Below are 23587 nucleotides of genomic sequence, written 5' to 3'. Positions count from 1 at the left end.
AGAGGGTTTGAAGTTGTGTGGATCGTGTTTGTTTTCTGACAAATGTTACTGACGTGAACGAAATAACGAATGTTCATGTCAGTGGAGGCTGCTGAGGGGAGGACCGCTTATAATAATGTCTGGAGTTGAGTCAATGGAATGGTATCAACCAGATGGGAACCACATCTTTGAAGTGTTTGATTCCATTCCATTCACTCCATTCCAGCCATTATTATGAGCCGTCCTCCCCTCAGCAGCCTCCACTGGTTCATATAAATGTTAAGGTGAATAGCAAGTAGCAAATGCTACTGACATGAATGCTACTACATTCAAGCAAGTCAAACTCTCTTTTCATATCTCTTGTTGTTTCTCATCTCTCTGCAGAGATGGAAGAGAGGTTTCTATTTTATATTTCTGCTATGGGTACATGCCACAGAACTACACAGAACAGGTTAGATATTAACATTCAGTCGTTTTACTTCACCTCTGGTTATTAAAGCTGTAAGTCCATTCTCAGTAGCCGTTGTACCGTTGAATGTACTGTGTGTACACATAAACTCACAGGACTAATTCACAGACCACTTCCCGGTTCATCTGTAATGATGATACTGTTGGATTAGATTTGGCCATTTCATTCCACACTAATCATTTTCCCCGAGTGATTTTGTGTAGAACTGGGAGGCCCACCTCATGATGGAGCGCTCTCTGGCTGTGAAGTGTCCAAACATCAGCACCCACCTGGCCGGACCAAGAAGGTCCAACAGGAACTGGCCAGACCTGGTGTTCTGGAGACTTTATTTTCCGGTGAACCTGACGTCGTTGACCATATCCGGGCCACCTTTGCTGGACTGTATACATTAGATATGGTAAGAGAACCTGGTTCAATGTTTACATACTACCTATTTTCTTTACAATGCTGTTGTAAGTAGTTTGCATTTCTTCTTCAACTTTCCTATTGGATATCTTACTAACAGGGACCAGAAGGTGACAATGGCTATGGCAAAATCAGACCAGTTTGTCCTGAAGCCACAGAGGGAAGGTTGGGTTAAGAGGACCTCATTTCTGTACTTCTTCTCACTATGTCACTTTAAGACCAATTGAATGGTCTACAATTTACAAACTCCTCAAACTCCTCCCACTCTGTGCCCCAGCTGATGTTAAATGAATGCACCTAGTCTCTAATGAACTTTGACCTCTATAACCTTGTCAATCTCTGGCCTGTATGCTGATGTGTAGAATTCCTTTCCTCTTATAGTCAACGACATCTATGGAGCTGAGATCTGTCAGGTACTGGAGGGAGTCAAATATTATTTCATTAGCACTTATTTTTTCTAAATGTTTTGCTTTTGATTTCTTCACAGCTTATTGAAATGATTGGCAAGGATCAACCAAGTCTAATGTGGAATTATGCTGAGTTCATTCAGGGGTAATTGATTTGGAAACAAATATATCACAATACACAGGCATTAATACAGGCAGCTCAATTCCAATCTTTAGCCCAATTATTGTCAAAAGAGCTGATCTGATTGGTCCAAAGACCAATTGGTGAAGAAATGATCAGAATTGGGCTGCCTGTGTTAATGCACTATTACTCATATGCAAATAGAATAATGTTGTAGAAAATTGCAGTTCTTTAGTTTGAACACCAGGTGGGAGTAAAGGATAAACTGCTGTCTTTGCAAAAGGCCCAGATGAGAGAAACTGTTTTTTCATCAATCATTCTAAAATCCTTTTGAACATTTTATTTTTTGAACAGGTTGATCAGTGGTCATACTGTGTGATGATTATCAATGAATGGATCGTTTTTGGAAACATGTCAAATACATTTCCGATATGCAATGCAACTGTTGGTCATAGTTGAAGTCTGCTGTGTCAACCATCAAATTATTTACGTATAATCTCAAAACGGATCTGGATAAAGTTCTCTGTTCCTCTGTGTAGCCATTCAATTCTCTGTTCATGATCTACCAACTAGGGTTGGGGTCAATTTGAATCAAAGGCATTCAAATAAGGAAGCAAACTTAAATTACAATTCAAACATTGAAAAAAGGGTATCTATTTTCAATGACTTCTCAATAAACTGACAAGTAGAAGCTATTTTTTTCAAAAGTTTTCCCATTTTAGAATGTTTTATTTGAATCACTTCCTGAATTGAGTGTCTTTGAATTGAACCAAACTGGTACCAACTCTCCGCAGAAGATAACAAAGACACAATGGGGCCAAATTGGCTGTCCGGAATGAACAAACAGCCACAACTCACCCTCCTTGTCCCTGGCAGTGCTGTTGTCTACTCTGCCTGTGTGTTTTATCCTGCTGTCTACTCTGCCTGTGTGTTTTATCCTGTTGCCATCAGATCAGTGCGCTTTGTTATTGATCCCCCGGTGCCACACATTCCAGGAGGCGGGTCATCAAACAGACAGACACACAGGTCACTCTGACTGGATTTGATGTCAGCACCAGCCGCGAAACGCAAGTGCCTCCCACTTTACTTCCTGGACTGCAGCAGCAGGATTCGGTCAAAAAATGAACCGTGTTTGTTCCCGGCAAAGGGTTGCTCTAGAGGTCTGGATATGTATTGTTTTTTTTGTTCCAGTGATCACTAAGAAGGCAGTTTTTTGTCATACATTTCCTTTCTCTGAAATTGCTCCACATGACTGTTCCAAAAGCTGACAAAGAATTTCACCTATTTTCTCCATTAATGACTCCACTGTTAATGTTTCCTTGCCAGCTTGCTCACATTCTCAGGCAAGTGAATGGCATATGCAGAATGAGGAAAACTCTTGAGAGAGACTGTAATGGATCACCCTTCAGCTCTGATCACGGGCTAAAAGCAAACTGTTGGGGATAACAGGCTGGTTACACAAGTAGCCCAGTTAGCAGTGGCACTGTGGCAAAAAGTGACAGAGACTGCAGATGGAAGCGCCAGGTCAGGAAGGAACAACCGGAAGTGGGTCATGACAGGGTGGAAATGGGTCACAGTGCACTGGCTCTGCATGGGAGGACAGGGAGGGACAGCAGCACTGGGACAGGATTGGGAATAGCTTCCCTGCCTGCCTGATTCATTTCCCTGCTCACTCCCTACAGCCGCTCACTCCCTACAGCCGCTCACTCCCTACAGCCGCTCACTCCCTACAGCCGCTCACTCCTTACAGCCGCTCACTCCTTACAGCCGCTCACTCCTTACAGCCGCTCACTCTTTACAGCCGCTCACTCTTTACAGCCGCTCACTCTTTACAGCCGCTCACTCTTTACAGCCGCTCACTCTTTACAGCCGCTCACTCCCTACAGCCGCTCACTCCCTACAGCCGCTCACTCCCTACAGCCGCTCACTCCCTACAGCCGCTCACTCCCTACAGCCGCTCTGTTTTGTCTGTAGACTGTAAAAATAAACATGGTCAACTCAAATGTGTTTACTATGAATCAAGTATTGTTTTATTCAACACCTCTCTTGAAGGTAAATTTATTTTTTGGGCAGATCTCTGTCAAGCGTTACTTTCCTTTACAGACTTGTTGAAACAGTTTTGTTTTGGTAAAAATGCTGAGGGATGGGGCTGGAGAAATGTAGCCTTGGATACAAGGGCTGGCCATCCATAATATCAGCATTATAGTTTTAACCATGTTTTGAGGCTGTATAGTGTTTGTTTACATTTACTTTGTTTACAGAGTGGAGGGAAAAAAACTCATATTTGGGTTCTGATGGGGTACGACAGTTGAACTAAGCTAAAGGCATTTATAAGTCATATTCTTCAAGAATCAACAAGTACATATCATTCATTAGTTAATACATTTAATTAAGTCCAAAAATGGATGTAGCTACTGCAGATTGCCCCTTTTACCCACCTATGCTAGACTCCAGTCTATTTTCACACCCTGGAGAAAACCCTTGTATTCTACAGTATATTTGCTCATTCTTCTTCATTTTCTGCTACTTCATAAAACCACAGCAGGCAATAGAATCGCCTATATTTACGCATTCTTCTGTGAAAACCCTAATAAGCAATAGCCTATATTTGCGCATTCTCATTCTTATTCTTCAGTTAACCCTACTAGGCTACAGTACATTTACTCATTCTTCTTCTTCAATGTCCTCGTCATGCAGCACTGGTTGAAACAGAATCTGCAGCATTTAACTGTCACCATGACAACAGTTATAACTAAGACAATGAGCAGGGCGAAGACATTTAGCCAGAGGTCACAACACTAATATTGAGGTCTTTTCCCACGCCTTGTGCTGCCATGCGCTGCACGCTGTCACCCTGGTCAGCAAACAGGGGCAGCGTCAGTGTGGGTACACTGTTGCAGATCCCATGTATCCCGCCTTTGTGTGATGAAGGCCTTGACGCTGGGATGGCCCAACAGATTGCTGTGGGGGAGCCAGCTCATGGCCATCACAAGCAGCTTCCCAGCCTGAGTGGAGACCAGACAGACATGGAGCAGCAGCCCTCAGAAACAGGATAGAGAGAGCGCTACACTCGGTTATACTACAGAGTAGAGGGAACTTTTCACACACTACAATAGCAAGTGAACAGTAGCTGAGAATAGACAATGCAGTTTTCACTGTTTTACTGGGCCATCAATGAAACGTTTCAACAGAAGATGTTTCAAAAGTTGACATGTTACATAGTTCAGGAGGAGTTTACATGTTACATAGTTCAGGAGGAGTTTACATGTTACAAAGTTTAGGAGGAGTTTACATGTTATATAGTTCAGGAGGAGTTTACATGTTATATAGTTTAGGAGGAGTTTACATGTTATATAGTTTAGGAGGAGTTTACATGTTATATAGTTTAGGAGGAGTTTACATGTTACATAGTTCAGGAGGAGTTTACATGTTATATAGTTTAGGAGGAGTTTACATGTTACAAAGTTTAGAAGGAGGAGCAAACAGCTGGAGGCAGGGCTTTCTCCTATAGAGCTCCATTTTTATGGAATGGTCTGCCAATCCATGTGAGAGACGCACACTCGGTCTCAACCTTTAAGTCTTTACTGAAGACTCATCTCTTCAGTGGGTCATATGATTGAGTGTAGTCTGGCCCAGGAGTGTGAAGGTGAACGGAAAGGCTCTGGAGCAACGAACCGCCCTTGCTGTCTCTGCCTGGCCGGTTCCCCTCTCTCCATTGGGATTCTCTGTCTCTAACCCTATTACAGGGCTGAGTCACTGGCTTACTGGTGCTCCTCCATGCCGTCCCTAGGAGGGGTGCGTCACTTGAGTGGGTTGAGTCACTGACGTGATCTTCCTGTCTGGGTTGCCCCCCCCTTGGGTTGTGCCGTGGCGGAGATCTTTGTGGGCTATACTTGGCTTTGTCTCAGGATGGTAAGTTGGTGGTTGAAGATATCCCTCTAGTGGTGTGGGGGCTGTGCTTTGGCAAAGTGGGTGGGGTTATATCCTGCCTGTTTGGCTCTGTCCAGGGTATCATCGGACGGGGCCACAGTGTCTCCCGACCCCTCCTGTCTCAGCCTCCAGTACTTATGCTGCAGTAGTTTATGTGTCGGGGGGCTAGGGTCAGTCTGTTATATCTGGAGTATTTCTCCTGTCTTATCTGGTGTCCTGTGTGAATTTAAGTATGCTCTCTCTAATTCTTTCTTTCTTTCTCTCTCTCGGAGGACCGGAGCCCTAGGACCATGCCTCAGGACTACCTGGCCTGATGACTCCTTGCTGTCCCCAGTCCACCTGGCCGTGCTGCGGCTCCAGTTTCAACTGTTCTGCCTGCGGCTATGGAACCCTGACCTGTTCACCGGACGTGCTACCTGTCCCAGACCTGCTGTTTTCAACTCTCTAGAGACAGCAGGAGCGGTAGAGATACTCTGAATAATCGGCTATGAAAAGCCAACTGACATTTACTCCTGAGGTGCTGACCTATTGCACCCTCGACAAACACTGTGATTATTATTTTTTGACCCTGCTGGTCATCTATGAACATTTGAACATCTTGGCCATGTTCTGTTATAATCTCCACCCGGCACAGCCAGAAGAGGACTGGCCACCCCTCATAGCCTGGTTCCTCTCTAGGTTTCTTCCTAGGTTCCGTCCTTTCTAGGGAGTTTTTCCTATCCACCGTGCTTCTACACCTGCATTGCTTGCTGTTTGGGGTTTTAGGCTGGGTTTCAATACAGCACTTTGAGATATCAGCTGATGTAAGAAGGGCTTTATAAATACATTTGATTTGATTTGAGTTTACATGTTACATAGTTCAGGAGGAGTTTACATGTTACAAAGTTTAGAAGGAGTTTACATGTTACATAGTTTAGGAGGAGTTTACATGTTATATAGTTCAAGGGGAGTTTACATGTTACATAGTTTAGGAGGAGTTTACATGTTATATAGTTCAAGGGGAGTTTACATGTTACATAGTTTAGGAGGAGTTTATATGTTACATAGTTTAGGAGGAGTTTACATGTTACATAATTTAGGAGTTTACATAGTTTAGGAGTTTACATGTTACATAGTTTAGGAGTTTACATGTTATATAGTTCAGGAGGAGTTTACATGTTATATAGTTTAGGAGGAGTTTACATGTTACAAAGTTTAGGAGGAGTTTACATGTTATATAGTTTAGGAGGAGTTTACATGTTACATAGTTTAGGAGGAGTTTACATGTTACATAGTTGAGGAGTTTACATGTTATATAGTTCAGGAGGAGTTTACATGTTACATAGTTCAGGAGGAGTTTACATGTTACATAGTTTAGGAGGAGTTTACATGTTACAAAGTTTAGGAGTTTACATGTTACATAGTTCAGGGGGAGTTTACATGTTACATAGTTTAGGAGTTTACATGTTATATAGTTCAGGAGGAGTTTACATGTTACATAGTTGAGGAGTTTACATGTTACAAAGTTTAGGAGTTTACAAGTTATATAGTTTAGGAGGAGTTTACATGTTATATAGTTTAGGAGGAGTTTACATGTTATATAGTTTAGGAGGAGTTTACATGTTACAAAGTTTAGGAGGAGTTTACATGTTATATAGTTTAGGAGGAGTTTACATGTTATATAGTTTAGGAGGAGTTTACATGTTACATAGTTTAGGAGGAGTTTACATGTTATATAGTTTAGGAGGAGTTTACATGTTACATAGTTCAGGAGGAGTTTACATGTTACATAGTTCAGGAGGAGTTTACATGTTACATAGTTTAGGAGGAGTTTATATGTTACAAAGTTTAGGAGGAGTTTACATGTTACAAAGTTTAGGAGGAGTTTACATGTTACAAAGTTTAGGAGGAGTTTACATGTTACATAGTTTAGGAGGAGTTTACATGTTACATAGTTTAGGAGGAGTTTACATGTTACATAGTTTAGGAGGAGTTTACATGTTACATAGTTTAGGAGGAGTTTACATGTTACAAAGTTTAGGAGTTTACATGTTACAAAGTTTAGGAGGAGTTTACATGTTACATAGTTTAGGAGGGGTTTACATGTTACATAGTTTAGGAGGAGTTTACATGTTACATAGTTTAGGAGGGGTTTACATGTTACATAGTTTAGGAGGAGTTTACATGTTACATAGTTTAGGAGGGGTTTACATGTTTACATAGTTTAGGAGGAGTTTACATGTTATATAGTTTAGGAGGAGTTTACATGTTACAAAGTTTAGGAGGAGTTTACATGTTACAAAGTTTAGGAGGAGTTTACATGTTACATAGTTTAGAAGGAGTTTACATTTTACAAAGTTTAGGAGGAGTTTACATGTTACAAAGTTTAGGAGTTTACATGTTACATAGTTTAGGAGGAGTTTACATGTTACAAAGTTTAGGAGTTTACATGTTACATAGTTCAGGAGGAGTTTACATGTTATATAGTTCAGGAGGAGTTTACATGTTATATAGTTTAGGAGGAGTTTACATGTTAAGGAGTTTACATGTTATATAGTTTAGGAGGAGTTTACATGTTACATAGTTCAGGAGGAGTTTACATGTTACAAAGTTTAGGAGGAGTTTACATGTTACATAGTTTAGGAGGAGTTTACATGTTACAAAGTTTAGGAGTTTACATGTTACATAGTTTAGGAGGAGTTTACATGTTACAAAGTTTAGGAGTTTACATGTTACATAGTTCAGGAGGAGTTTACATGTTATATAGTTCAGGAGGAGTTTACATGTTATATAGTTTAGGAGGAGTTTACATGTTAAGGAGTTTACATGTTATATAGTTTAGGAGGAGTTTACATGTTACATAGTTCAGGAGGAGTTTACATGTTACAAAGTTTAGGAGGAGTTTACATGTTACATAGTTTAGGAGGAGTTTACATGTTACAAAGTTTAGGAGTTTACATGTTACAAAGTTTAGGAGGAGTTTACATGTTACATAGTTTAGGAGGAGTTTACATGTTACAAAGTTTAGGAGTTTACATGTTACAAAGTTTAGGAGTTTACATGTTACATAGTTTAGGAGGAGTTTACATGTTACAAAGTTTAGGAGTTTACATGTTATATAGTTTAGGAGGAGTTTACATGTTATATAGTTTAGGAGGAGTTTACATGTTACAAAGTTTAGGAGTTTACATGTTACAAAGTTTAGGAGGAGTTTACATGTTATATAGTTTAGGAGGAGTTTACATGTTACATAGTTCAGGAGGAGTTTACATGTTATATAGTTTAGGAGGAGTTTACATGTTACATAGTTTAGGAGTTTACATGTTACAAAGTTTAGGAGGAGTTTACATGTTACAAAGTTTAGGAGTTTACATGTTACAAAGTTTAGGAGGAGTTTATATGTTACATAGTTTAGGAGTTTACATGTTACATAGTTTAGGAGGAGTTTACATGTTACAAAGTTTAGGAGGAGTTTACATGTTACAAAGTTTAGGAGGAGTTTACATGTTACAAAGTTTAGGAGGAGTTTACATGTTACAAAGTTTAGGAGGAGTTTACATGTTACAAAGTTTAGGAGTTTACATGTTACAAAGTTTAGGAGTTTACATGTTACAAAGTTTAGGAGTTTACATGTTACATAGTTTAGGAGGAGTTTACATGTTACAAAGTTTAGGAGTTTACATGTTATATAGTTTAGGAGGAGTTTACATGTTATATAGTTTAGGAGGAGTTTACATGTTACAAAGTTTAGGAGTTTACATGTTATATAGTTTAGGAGGAGTTTACATGTTACAAAGTTTAGGAGGAGTTTACATGTTATATAGTTTAGGAGGAGTTTACATGTTACATAGTTCAGGAGGAGTTTACATGTTATATAGTTTAGGAGGAGTTTAAATGTTACATAGTTTAGGAGTTTACATGTTACAAAGTTTAGGAGGAGTTTACATGTTATATAGTTTAGGAGGAGTTTACATGTTACAAAGTTTAGGAGGAGTTTACATGTTACAGAGTTTAGGAGGAGTTTACATGTTACATAGTTCAGGAGGAGTTTACATGTTACAAAGTTTAGGAGGAATTTACATGTTACAAAGTTTAGGAGGAGTTTACATGTTACATAGTTTAGGAGGAGTTTACATGTTACATAGTTTAGGAGTTTACATGTTACAAAGTTTAGGAGGAGTTTACATGTTATATAGTTTAGGAGGAGTTTACATGTTACAAAGTTTAGGAGGAGTTTACATGTTACAAAGTTTAGGAGGAGTTTACATGTTACAAAGTTTAGGAGGAGTTTACATGTTATATAGTTTAGGAGGAGTTTATATGTTACAAAGTTTAGGAGGAGTTTACATGTTACAAAGTTTAGGAGGAGTTTACATGTTACATAGTTCAGGAGGAGTTTACATGTTACAAAGTTTAGGAGGAGTTTACATGTTACAAAGTTTAGGAGGAGTTTACATGTTACATAGTTCAGGAGGAGTTTACATGTTACAAAGTTTAGGAGGAGTTTACATGTTATATAGTTTAGGAGGAGTTTACATGTTACAAAGTTTAGGAGTTTATATGTTACAAAGTTTAGGAGGAGTTTACATGTTACATAGTTCAGGAGGAGTTTACATGTTACAAAGTTTAGGAGGAGTTTACATGTTACATAGTTTAGGAGGAGTTTACATGTTACAAAGTTTAGGAGGAGTTTACATGTTACAAAGTTTAGGAGGAGTTTACATGTTACAAAGTTTAGGAGGAGTTTACATGTTACATAGTTTAGGAGGAGTTTACATGTTACAAAGTTTAGGAGGAGTTTACATGTTACATAGTTTAGGAGGAGTTTACATGTTACATAGTTTAGGAGGAGTTTACATGTTACATAGTTTAGGAGGAGTTTACATGTTACATAGTTTAGGAGGAGTTTACATGTTACATAGTTTAGGAGGAGTTTACATGTTACAAAGTTTAGGAGGAGTTTACATGTTATATAGTTTAGGAGGAGTTTACATGTTACATAGTTTAGGAGGAGTTTACATGTTACAAAGTTTAGGAGTTTATATGTTACAAAGTTTAGGAGGAGTTTACATGTTACATAGTTCAGGAGGAGTTTACATGTTACAAAGTTTAGGAGGAGTTTACATGTTACATAGTTTAGGAGGAGTTTACATGTTACAAAGTTTAGGAGGAGTTTACATGTTACATAGTTCAGGAGGAGTTTACATGTTACATTGTTTAGGAGGAGTTTACATGTTACATAGTTCAGGAGGAGTTTACATGTTACAAAGTTTAGGAGGAATTTACATGTTACATAGTTTAGGAGGAGTTTACATGTTACATAGTTTAGGAGGAGTTTAAATGTTACATAGTTTAGGAGGAGTTTACATGTTACAAAGTTTAGGAGGAGTTTACATGTTACATAGTTCAGGAGGAGTTTACATGTTACATAGTTTAGGAGGAGTTTACATGTTACATAGTTTAGGAGGGGTTTACATGTTTACATAGTTTAGGAGGAGTTTACATGTTACATCGTTTAGGAGGAGTTTACATGTTACAAAGTTTAGGAGGAGTTTACATGTTACATAGTTTAGGAGGAGTTTACATGTTACATAGTTTAGGAGGAGTTGACATGTTACAAAGTTTAGGAGTTTACATGTTACATAGTTTAGGAGTTTACATGTTACAAAGTTTAGGAGGAGTTTACATGTTACATAGTTTAGGAGGAGTTTACATGTTACAAAGTTTAGGAGGAGTTTACATGTTACATAGTTTAGTAGGTGACATGTCACATGGTTCAGGAGAATGTCTTGCAGGGGATTGAATCAGAATGGACTTACCCACCACAGTTTACTCCCTTTCCTGAAAACAAATATATAGTGGGAATGTCAGTATTTCCTAACATGTTTTCATTATGTTTTGTTTATATGCTATTGGTTTTTTTTTTAAATGGCCACCAGTCTTGTTGCTAGCATGTTAACAAAGTACACTACAATGAGCCTTCGCCACAGTCTTTGGTCAAGGCTCTGCTATGGGACTAAATCCAAAACAGGCAACAGAGCAACATGGCCGCCAAAGAATTTGGATCTCTCTATTTCCGTTTAGTTTCAAAGCACTTTAACTATGTTATCTCCCTTTACATTTACGTCACTTAACAGACGCTCGTATCCAGAGAAACTAGGGTTAAGTGCCTTGCTCAAGGGCGCATTGACAGATTTTTCACATAGTTGGCTCTGGGATTTTGAACCAGCGACCTTTCGGTGTCCGGCCCAACACTCTTAACTGACGTACTTTATTTATTTTATTGCGTCTTTCGCCCCTGACACTACCACATGTCTCTGTCCACGTGTTTATGCAGTGGTTTGGTAGAGGACCTTTAGAGTAGCTGTGTTAATAAGTGGAGATAATATGGTTGGGTCTCCTGGGGACAAAGGTCTGTGCCAGCGTGCTTCACTGCCTTTTCCCAGTGATAACATCCTGGCTAATGTTTGGAGCGGCTGGCTGCATGGAAGGAGAATGACATGCAGGTAGCAGACCGACAGGAATCCATCAGGCCCATTACACTACACACACTATCCGCTTGAGCTGGTACTGTTGTTCAGTAGGCTATAGGTCAGTGCTATCTGGGATCCTTGGGACGTCCCTAAACTAATCTCTAACTTTAACCTTAACCCTTACCCTAATCCTAACCATAACTCTTACCTAACCCTAACCTTAACCCTTAACCACTTTTATTTCAATGGGGTAGGGATGTCCAAAGGATTTCCGATAGCAAGGACCGTAGGCTGTAGTCTCCGAGGAAGGAATGTGTTACAGCCACACGGGTCAAGGTTTAATTCCTGTTTTTCAACTTTTAAGTTCTTCATTACTGTAAAATGGAACTTTCCTATCCCCAACTTCCATTTCCACTTTTTTTATGACTGATAAAAGACTTGTGAAACTCACAAAAACCTAAAGAATCCCATTACAGGGCCACATTTCTTTGAAGAATTTGCATATATGAAATTATTTGCATACATTATACTTATCATAAATAGCCATGTAATTGTAAAACAAAGTACATATTAGCTTGTCTGTAAAATGACTATGTCCTCAAGATTGTTTATAAACAAAAGCCTTTTGCAGGCTCATTGCAGGCTCATTCAGGCTCATTGCAGGCTCATTGCAGGCTCATTGCAGGCTCATTGCAGGCTCATTCAGGCTCATTGCAGGCTCATTCAGATTAAAGCCTCAAAATGAATAACAACAAGGAGAAGCAAGTATTGACAAATCAGCATCTCTTTAACTGCTCTCGCAGGAATGAGGAAGTGAGTGAGGATCTAGTTTACGGGAAACTAGTGGGAGGGGTTGATGGGAATGCATGGGGGTGGTTATGAGGATGACTATAATAAATATTTTAACAGAGAGAGAGCGGAACAGAGAATAGAGAGGTAGAATTCCTTTTAAACAATTGTAGCACAGTAACATTGGATTTGACATCCCAATTTGTTTATATGTGTAGGCCCACCATTGAACAAGGCCTACTATACTAGGGTTCAATATAGTGTTATGCTGATGTGTTCTAAACTTCATGTATGTCTACAGCTTAAGAGTTTACTATCGTACAAATCTCAGACAACTCTTTAAGTGAGTTTTCCAGGTCAATAGTACATTTAAGAGCTACAAAGACAACCCCTCAGTAACATCTTCTTGTCTGTAAACAATGTTATTTAAAAATTGCTGAGTCACAGGGGTGAGTCGACATGTACATGTTGACAGTTGGCGGTCCGACTATTGATCTTTGTGCTTCCTCCCTCTGCCTCAGAGGAGGACAAGAATCTGGTTGTGGTCTAGTCACCGCGCCCTCCCATCTGCCCCGCGCTCCATGTCGACCTGTTTGCCTGTTTGCTTTAGAGAGCAACCTGACCTTTTTCCTTAATGGCCTATCTGGCCAATACAATGTGTGGGTCTGTGAGTCAGGCTGCACGAATGCAGCACTCCTGACGGGTAGCACCAGTCCCAAGGAGTCAGGGTCACCCTAAGACATTGCATTCTTGTCTTGGAAACCCCTGAGGCATCCTGCAGGCAAACATTGACTCAGTCATCTCCCACACTACAGCCAGACTCCCTCTCAGGCAGCTCTCTCATGTGCTGGCTTGTTGCAGTACGAGGGTGCCTGGATGGCCAATCGTGGGATCCGCCACAGATGTGAAAGTGCTCGTGTGGATAGCTGGAATAGCTGTCCGCCCTCTCTTATTAGTGTGTCTGACTCATTCACAAAAATGTGAGAACTTCAACTGCAATACCTTGAACAAGTTCAGCCGCAAACTCTGCAGTGTAGTTGATTATCTCTAACTTTCACAAAGAATAAAGCATGAGATGTGAGCCAAATAAAAATAGCAGCATTTGATAAGCTTACGGTGGGAAACAGGGTTTTGAATGTTTTCTTGAGAGCAGACGTTTAGCAGAATGGTATCTATCTTCCAGTGATAATCCCTTAACTATCGGTTCTCTAAGATCCAGGCCACACACAGGCAATATTTTTGAGGAGGACCAGGATCACTCACTGGTAGAACACCCTGCTATTCAGGGGAAAACGGATCACAGTGACCTCCGTCCAAAACATGAGAAAATGAATGTTTTGGACAGCATAGCCCTGTATGATTAGCTGTTAGAAGTTGACTTAGTCTGTGTTATGCAGACGGTGTAAACAGTCTGCGTGTTTACTTTCAGATTGTAGTCTGTGTTATGCAGACGGTGTAAACAGTCTGCGTGTTTACTTTCAGATTGTAGTCCGTGTTATGCAGACGGTGTAAACAGTCTGCGTGTTTACTTTCAGATTGTAGTCCGTGTTATGCAGACGGTGTAAACAGTCTGCGTGTTTACTTTCAGATTGTAGTCCGTGTTATGCAGACGGTGTAAACAGTCTGCGTGTTTACTTTCAGATTGTAGTCCGTGTTATGCAGACGGTGTAAACAGTCTGCGTGTTTACTTTCAGATTGTAGTCCGTGTTATGCAGACGGTGTAAACAGTCTGCGTGTTTACTTTCAGATTGTAGTCCGTGTTATGCAGACGGTGTAAACAGTCTGCGTGTTTACTTTCAGATTGTAGTCCGTGTTATGCAGACGGTGTAAACAGTCTGCGTGTTTACTTTCAGATTGTAGTCCGTGTTATGCAGACGGTGTAAACAGTCTGCGTGTTTACTTTCAGATTGTAGTCCGTGTTATGCAGACGGTGTAAACAGTCTGCGTGTTTACTTTCAGATTGTAGTCCGTGTTATGCAGACGGTGTAAACAGTCTGCGTGTTTACTTTCAGATTGTAGTCCGTGTTATGCAGACGGTGTAAACAGTTCGCGTGTTTACTTTCAGACTGTAGTCTGTGTTATGCATACGGTGTAAAAGGTCTGCATGTTTACTTTCAGATTGTAGTCCGTGTTATGCAGACGGTGTAAACAGTCTGCGTGTTTACTTTCAGATTGTAGTCTGTGTTATGCAGACGGTGTAAACAGTTCGCGTGTTTACTTTCAGACTGTAGTCTGTGTTATGCATACGGTGTAAAAGGTCTGCATGTTTACTTTCAGATTGTAGTCCGTGTTATGCAGACGGTGTAAACAGTCTGCGTGTTTACTTTCAGACTGTAGTCTGTGTTATGCAGACGGTGTAAACAGTTCGCGTGTTTACTTTCAGACTGTAGTCTGTGTTATGCAGACGGTGTAAACAGTTCGCGTGTTTACTTTCAGACTGTAGTCTGTGTTATGCATACGGTGTAAAAGGTCTGCATGTTTACTTTCAGATTGTAGTCCGTGTTATGCAGACGGTGTAAACAGTCTGCGTGTTTACTTTCAGATTGTAGTCTGTGTTATGCAGACGGTGTAAACAGTCCGCGTGTTGACTTTCAGATTATAGTCTGTGTTATGCAGACGGTGTAAACAGTCCGCGTGTTTACTTTCAGATTATAGTCTGTGTTATGCAGACGGTGTAAACAGTCTGCGTGTTTACTTTCAAACTGTAGTCTGTGTTATGCAGACGGTGTAAACAGTCTGTGTGTTTACTTTCAGATTGTTTACAGCGTCTGCATAACACGGACTACAATCTGAAAGTAAACACACAGACTGTTTACACCGTCTGCATAACACAGACTACAGTTTGAAAGTAAACACGCAGACTGTTTACACCGTCTGCATAACACAGACTAAGTCTGAAAGTAAACACGCAGACTGTTTACACCGTCTGCATAACACGGACTACAGTCTGTGTGTTTACTTTCAGATTATAGTCTGTGTTATGCAGACGGTGTAAACAGTTCGCGTGTTTACTTTCAGACTGTAGTCTGTGTTATGCATACGGTGTAAAAGGTCTGCATGTTTACTTTCAGATTGTAGTCCGTGTTATGCAGACGGTGTAAACAGTCTGCGTGTTTACTTTCAGATTGTAGTCTGTGTTATGCAGACGGTGTAAACAGTCCGCGTGTTGACTTTCAGATTATAGTCTGTGTTATGCAGACGGTGTAAACAGTCCGCGTGTTTACTTTCAGATTATAGTCTGTGTTATGCAGACGGTGTAAACAGTCTGCGTGTTTACTTTCAAACTGTAGTCTGTGTTATGCAGACGGTGTAAACAGTCTGTGTGTTTACTTTCAGATTGTTTACACCGTCTGCATAACACAGACTACAATCTGAAAGTAAACACGCAGACTGTTTACACCGTCTGCATAACACGGACTACAATCTGAAAGTAAACACACAGACTGTTTACACCGTCTGCATAACACAGACTACAGTCTGAAAGTAAACACGCAGACTGTTTACACCGTCTGCATAACACGGACTACAGTCTGTGTGTTTACTTTCAGATTATAGTCTGTGTTATGCAGACGGTGTAAACAGTTCGCGTGTTTACTTTCAGACTGTAGTCTGTGTTATGCATACGGTGTAAAAGGTCTGCATGTTTACTTTCAGATTGTAGTCCGTGTTATGCAGACGGTGTAAACAGTCTGCGTGTTTACTTTCAGATTGTAGTCTGTGTTATGCAGACGGTGTAAACAGTCTGCGTGTTTACTTTCAAACTGTAGTCCATGTTATGCATACGGTGTAAACAGTCTGCATGTTTACTTTCGGACTGTAGTCTGTGTTATGCATACGGTGTAAACAGTCTGTGTGTTTACTTTCAGATTGTAGTCTGTGTTATGCAGACGGTGTAAACAGTCTGCGTGTTTACTTTCAAACTGTAGTCTGTGTTATGCAGACGGTGTAAACAGTCTGCGTGTTTACTTTCGGACTGTAGTCCGTGTTATGCATACGGTGTAAACAGTCTGTGTGAGTCTTCTGTTCTTCAGAAGAAATTCTTGAGAAAGATGCTCAGTAGATCTGATCCTTTGACAGGTTTGGGTGGGGGGAGTTTGTGCAACAGCTGGAGTTTCTCTTTCTGTTTCCCAAGAACTGATTTGTAGGAGTGGTGTACGGAAATGAGCATGTACACTGAGTGAACAAAACAAGAATAACACATTACTAATATTGAGTTGCACAAACCCTCAGAACAGGCTCTACAAGGTGTCAAAAGTGTTCCACAGGGATGTTGGCACATACCCCGTTCAAAGGCACTTTTGTCTTTTGTCTTGCCTAATCACTCTCTGAATGGCACACATACACAATCCATTTCTCAACTGTCTCGAGGCTTAAAAATCCTTCTTTAACCTGTCTCCTCCCCTTCATCTACACTGATTGAAGTGGATTTAACCAGTGACACCAATAAGGGATCATAGCTTTCACCTGGATTCACCTGGTTAGTCTATGTCATGGAAAGAGCAGGTGTTCTTAATGTTTTGTACACTCAGTGTAGCTGTGCTGTAGCTGTCACTAATGGGTCATAAACTATAGTCAGAGTGGTGGAGAAATAGTATAAGATGAGCAGCACTGTTAACACAACAGTAACACCAGCATTTCACTGTTATTTGCTATGTCTGCATTTCAGCTGAGGCTGGTGGGAGGCTGCTATAGGAGGACGGACTCATTGTAATGGCTGGATTGAGAGAAACAGAGTCAAAAGGTGGTTTCCACATGTTTGATACTGTTCCATGTGTTCCATGTGTTCCAAAAAGGTGTCTTTATAGTGTTTTTATAAAAAAAATATGTATGCTTGTCATGTGATGAATGGTCAATTGTGTTTTTAATTGTTTGAGATGATGCTTTGTCAAATGCCTGTATTTATCGAAGTACTGAATTTGTTACGCAACATTTTTCAATGATAAATCTGCAACATAGTCAATTGTATGTTTTTATTTTTGTGTTAAAATCTATATTTTAACAGTCAAAAAATCTATAAACAGAGTCAAAAAGTGGTTTCCACATGTTTGATACTGTTCCATGTGTTCCATTCCAGCCATTACGGTGAGTCCGCCAGCCGCCACTGATCAAATCAAATCACATTTTATTGGTCACATACACATGGTTAGCAGATGTTAATGTGAGTGTAGCGAAATGCTTGTGCTTCTAGTTCCGACCGTACAGTAATATCTAACAAGTAATCTAACAATTTCACAACAACTACCTTATACACACCAGTGTAAAGGAATGAATAAGAATATGTACATATAAATATATGGATGAGCGATGGCCGAACGGCATAGGCAATAAATATATGGATGAGCGATGGCCGAACGGCATAGGCAAGATGCAGTAGATGGTATAGAGTACAGTATATACATATGAGTAATGTAGGGTATGTAAACATTATATAAAGTGCCATTGTTTAAAGTGACTAGTGATACATTTATTACATCCCATTTTTTATTATTAAAGTGGCTGGAGATGAGTCAGTATGTTGGCAGCGGCCACTAAATGTTAGTGATGGCTGTTTAACAGTCTGATGGCCTTGAGATAGAAGCTGTTTTTCAGTCTCTCGGTCCCTGCTTTGATGCACCTGTTCTGACCTCGCCTTCTGGATGATAGTGGGGTGACCAGGCAGTGGCTCGGGTGGTTGTTGTCCTTGATGATCTTTTTGGCCTTCCTGTGACATCGGGTGCTGTTGGTGTCCTGGAGGACAGGTAGTTTGCCCCAGGTGATGCGTTGTGCAGACCTCACTACCTTCTGGAGAGCCTTGCGGTTGTGGGCGAAGCAGATGCCGTACCAATCTGTGATACAGCCCGACAGGATGCTCTCGATTGTGCATCTGTACAAGTTTGGGAGTGTTTTTGGTGACAAGCCAAATTTCTTCAGATGAATATGGTACAATGATAAATGAATTGAGGAAACATATTTTGGAAAAGTTTGTATTGTAACCACATACTTAGGCAATAATCAATCATTTTTTATTTTCCAACAGTCCCTCACTGTACATTGGCTTTGTCCTGCTATTGTGATGACTCAATCCAAAATAATGATGCGCTCCATAGCTGAGGAGAGAATGAGTCATCATTTCTCCACCCATGCACATACAACAGCCTCATTTGACTCATTGTTAAACATGTTTACATGATTTTCCCTTCCTCAGTTCAGGGAATGAGAAGGCTACTTCATTGACCGAGTCCTGTCAAAAACACAAGGCAGATAGCAGCACATATGGGACAAGACAAAAATGGTGGCAAGATTAAAGGTTTCATGGTGGAGAAAGATACTGAGATATGATTAGACTGGTGTTGAGAAATATACTGAGATATGATTAGACTGGTGTTGAGAAATATACTGAGATATGATTAGACTGGTGTTGAGAAATATGTCAGTTGTATGTATAACCAATGTTCCATAAGTGCAATGGCTTAAGAAGACACAGTACAGTGAGCATTTACAGTAATATCCAGCCACAGTACAGTGAGCATTTACAGTAATATCCAGCCACAGTACAGTTTTCCAGTAATATCCAGCCACACTAGTGTTCCAGTAATATCCAGCCACAGTACAGTGTTCCAGTAATACCCAGCCACAGTACAGTGTTCCAGTAATATCCAGCCACACTAGTGTTCCAGTAATATCCAGCCACACTAGTGTTCCAGTAATATCCAGCCACAGTACAGTGAGCATTTACAGTAATACTGTCACGTTCCTGACCTGTTTTCTGTTAGTTTTTGTATGTGTTAGTTGGTCAGGACGTGAGTTTGGGTGGGCAGTCTATGTTTTCTATTTCTATGTTTGTTTAAGGGTGACCTAATATGGCTCTCAATTGGAGGCAGGTGGTTTTCATTTCCTCTGATTGAGAGTCATATTAAGGTAGGTGTTTTCACACTGTTTGTGGTGGGTGGTTGTCTCCTGTGTCTGTGCCACACGGGACTGTTTTCGGTTTGTTTGTATGTTCGTTCTTTTATGTAGTCAGTTTCCCTGTTCATGCGTTCTTCGTGTTTCATGTAAGTTCGTCGTCCAGGTCTGTCTACGTCATTTATTGTTTTGTAGTTTGTTAAAGTGTTGTCGTGTTTTCCGTTTTTGTAAATAAATATTATGTCGAATTCGAACGCTGCATTTTGGTTCAATCCCTGCTCCTCCTCTTCGGATGAAGAGGAGGAGGAACGCCGTTACAAATACCCAGCCACAGTACAGTGTTCCAGTAATATCCAGCCACAGTACAGTGTTCCAGTAATATCCAGCCACAGTACAGTGTTCCAGTAATATCCAGCCACAGTACAGTGTTCCAGTAATATCCAGCCACAGTACAGTGTTCCAGTAATATCCAGCCACAGTACAGTGTTCCAGTAATATCCAGCCATAGTACAATGTTCCAGTAATATCCAGCCACAGTACAGTGTTCCAGTAATATCCAGCCACAGTACAATGTTCCAGTAATATCCAGCCACAGTACAGTGTTCCAGTAATATCCAGCCACAGTACAATGTTCCAGTAATATCCAGCCATAGTACAGTTTTCCAGTAATATCCAGCCACAGTACAGTGTTCCAGTAATATCCAGTCATAGTACAATGTTCCAGTAATATCCAGCCACAGTACAATGTTCCAGTAATATCCAGCCATAGTACAGTGTTCCAGTAATATCCAGCCACAGTACAGTGTTCCAGTAATACCCAGCCATAGTACAGTGTTCCAGTAATACCCAGCCATAGTACAGTGTTCCAGTAATATCCAGCCACAGTACAGTGTTCCAGTAATATCCAGCCACAGTACAGTGTTCCAGTAATATCCAGTCATAGTACAATGTTCCAGTAATATCCAGCCACAGTACAATGTTCCAGTAATATCCAGCCATAGTACAGTGTTCCAGTAATATCCAGCCACAGTACAGTGTTCCAGTAATATCCAGTCATAGTACAGTGTTCCAGTAATATCCAGCCATAGTACAGTGTTCCAGTAATATCCAGCCATAGTACAGTGTTCCAGTAATATCCAGCCACAGTACAGTGTTCCAGTAATATCCAGCCACAGTACAATGTTCCAGTAATATCCAGCCATTGTACAGTGTTCCAGTAATATCCAGCCATTGTACAGTGAGCATTTACAGTAATACCCAGCCACAGTACAGTGTTCCAGTAATATCCAGCCACACTACAGTGTTCCAGTAATATCCAGCCATTGTACAGTGAGCATTTACAGTAATACCCAGCCACAGTACAGTGTTCCAGTAATATCCAGCCACAGTACAGTGAGCATTTACAGTAATATCCAGCCATAGTACAGTGTTCCAGTCATAGTACAGTGTTCCAGTAATATCCAGCCATAGTACAGTGTTCCAGTAAAACACAGCCATAGTACAGTGTTCCAGTAATATCCAGCCACAGTACAGTGAGCATTTACAGTAATACCCAGCCATAGTACAGTGTTCCAGTAATACCCAGCCATAGTACAGTGTTCCAGTAATATCCAGCCACAGTACAGTGAGCATTTACAGTAATATCCAGCCATAGTACAGTGTTCCAGTAATACCCAGTCATAGTACAGTGTTCCAGTAATATCCAGCCATAGTACAGTGTTCCAGTAAAACCCAGCCATAGTACAGTGTTCCAGTAATATCCAGCCACACTACAGTGTTCCAGTAATACCCAGCTACATTACAGTGTATTGTATACCAAGCCATAGTACCGTGAGCATTCACAGTAACTACAAAAAGAAAACCAGCCCCGTCGCAGACCCCGATGTCTTGCTCCCAGACAAACTAAACAACTTCTTTGCTCGCTTTGAGGACAATACAGTGCCACTGACAGGGCCCGATACCAAAACCTGCGGACTCTCGTTCACCGCAGCCACGTGACCAAAACATTTAAACGCGTTAACCCTCGCAAGGCTGCCAGCCCAGATGACATCCTTAGCCGCGTCCTCAGAGCATGCGCAGTCCAGCTGGCTGGTGTGTTTACGGACATATTCAATCAATCCCTATCCCAGTCTGCTGTTCCCACATGCTTCATGAGGGCCACCATTGTTCCTGTTTCCAAGAAAGCTACGGTAACTGAGCTAAATGACTACCGCCCCGTAGCACTCACTTCCGTCATCATGAAGTACTTTGAGAAACTAGTCAAGGATCATGTCACCTCCACCCTAACTGACACCCTAGACCCACTCCAATTTGCTTACCGTGCCAAAAGGTCCACAGACGACGCAATCGCAATCGCACTGCACACTGCCCTAACCCATCTGGACAAGAGGAATACCTATGTAAGAATGCTGTTCATCGACTACAGCTCAGCATTTAACACCATAGTACCCTCCAAACTCGTCATTAAGCTCAAGACCCTGGGTCTCCACCACACCCTGTGCAACTGGGTCCTGGACTTTCTGACCGGCCAACCCCAGGGGGTGAGTGTAGGAAACAATCTCCACCCCGCTGATCCTCAACACTGGGGCCCCACAAGGGTGCGTTCTCAGCCCTTTCCTGTACTCTCTGTTCACCCATGACTGCGTGACCATGCACGCCTCCAACTCAATCATCAAGTTTGCAGATGACACTACAGTGGTAGGCTTGATTACCAACAACGACAAGACAGCCTACAGGGAGGAGGTGAAGGCCCTCGGGAGTGTGGTGTCAGGAAATTAACCTCACACTCAACATCAACAAAACAAAGGAGATGATCGTGGACTTCAGGAAACAGCAGAGGGAGCACCACCCTATCCACATCGACGGGACAGTAGTGGAGAAGGTGGAACGTTTTAAGTTCCTCGGCGTACACATCACGGACAAACTGAAATGGTCCACCCACACAGACAGTGTTGAAGAAGGCGCAATAGCGCCTCTTCAACCTCAGGAGGCTGAAGAAATTTGGCTTGTCACCAAAAACACTCACAAACTTTTACAGATGCACAATCGAGAGCATCCTCTCGGGCTGTATCACCGCCTGGTATGGCAACTGCTCCGCCCACAACCGCAAGGCTCTCCAGAGGGTAGTGAGGTCGGCACAACGTATCACCGGGGGCAAACTACTTGCTCTCCAGGACACGTACACCCCCCGATGTCACAGGAAGGCCAAAAAGATCATCAAGGGCAACAACCACCCGAGCCACTGCCTGTTCACCCCGCTATCATCCAGAAGGCGAGGTGAGTACAGGTGCATCAAAGCTGGGACTGAGAGACTGAAAAACAGCTTCTATCTCAAGGCCATCAGACTGTTAAACAGCCACCACTAACATTTAGTGGCCGCTGCCAACATACTGACTCATCTCAAGCCACTTTAATAATAAAAAATGGGATGTAATAAATGTATCACTAGTCACTTTAAACAATGGCACTTTATATAATGTTTACATACCCTACATTACTCATATGTATATACTGTACTCTATACCATCTACTGCATCTTGCCTATGCCGTTCGGCCATCGCTCATCCATATATTTATTGCCTATGCCGTTCGGCCATCGCTCATCCATATATTTATATGTACATATTCTTATTCATTCCTTTACACTTGTGTGTATAAGGTAGTTGTTGTGAAATTGTTAGATTACTTGTTAGATATTACTGTACGGTCGGAACTAGAAGCACAAGCATTTCGCTAAACTCGCATTAACATCTGCTAACCATGTGTATGTGACCAATAAAATTTGATTTGATTTAATACCCAGCCAGAGTACAGTGTTCCAGTAATACCCAGCCATACTACAGTGAATATTTACAGTAATAAACAGCCCACATGGTCATACAGGTTCTCTCTATGGGCTCTGGACACATACTGAGCCATATATAAAGCCAATCAGGTATAGTGAGCAAAAATAGTCGGAGGATTAGAGGCTTGGGGACCATGAACCCCATGGCGGGTGTGTGTCCTGGAGAGAAGAGGGGCAGGTTGGCCAAGCTGGAGCCTGGGGAGAGAGGTGGGGCAGGTTGGCCAAGCTGGGGCCTAGGGAGAGAAGAGGGGGCAGGTTGGCCAAACTGGGGCCTGTGGAAAGAAGAGGGGCAGGTTGGCCAAGTTGGGG

Source organism: Salvelinus fontinalis, chromosome 8 (genome assembly GCF_029448725.1).
Source record: "Salvelinus fontinalis isolate EN_2023a chromosome 8, ASM2944872v1, whole genome shotgun sequence".
NCBI classification, from domain to species: Eukaryota; Metazoa; Chordata; class Actinopteri; order Salmoniformes; family Salmonidae; genus Salvelinus; species Salvelinus fontinalis.
Note: the sequence above shows the minus strand (reverse complement) of the source record.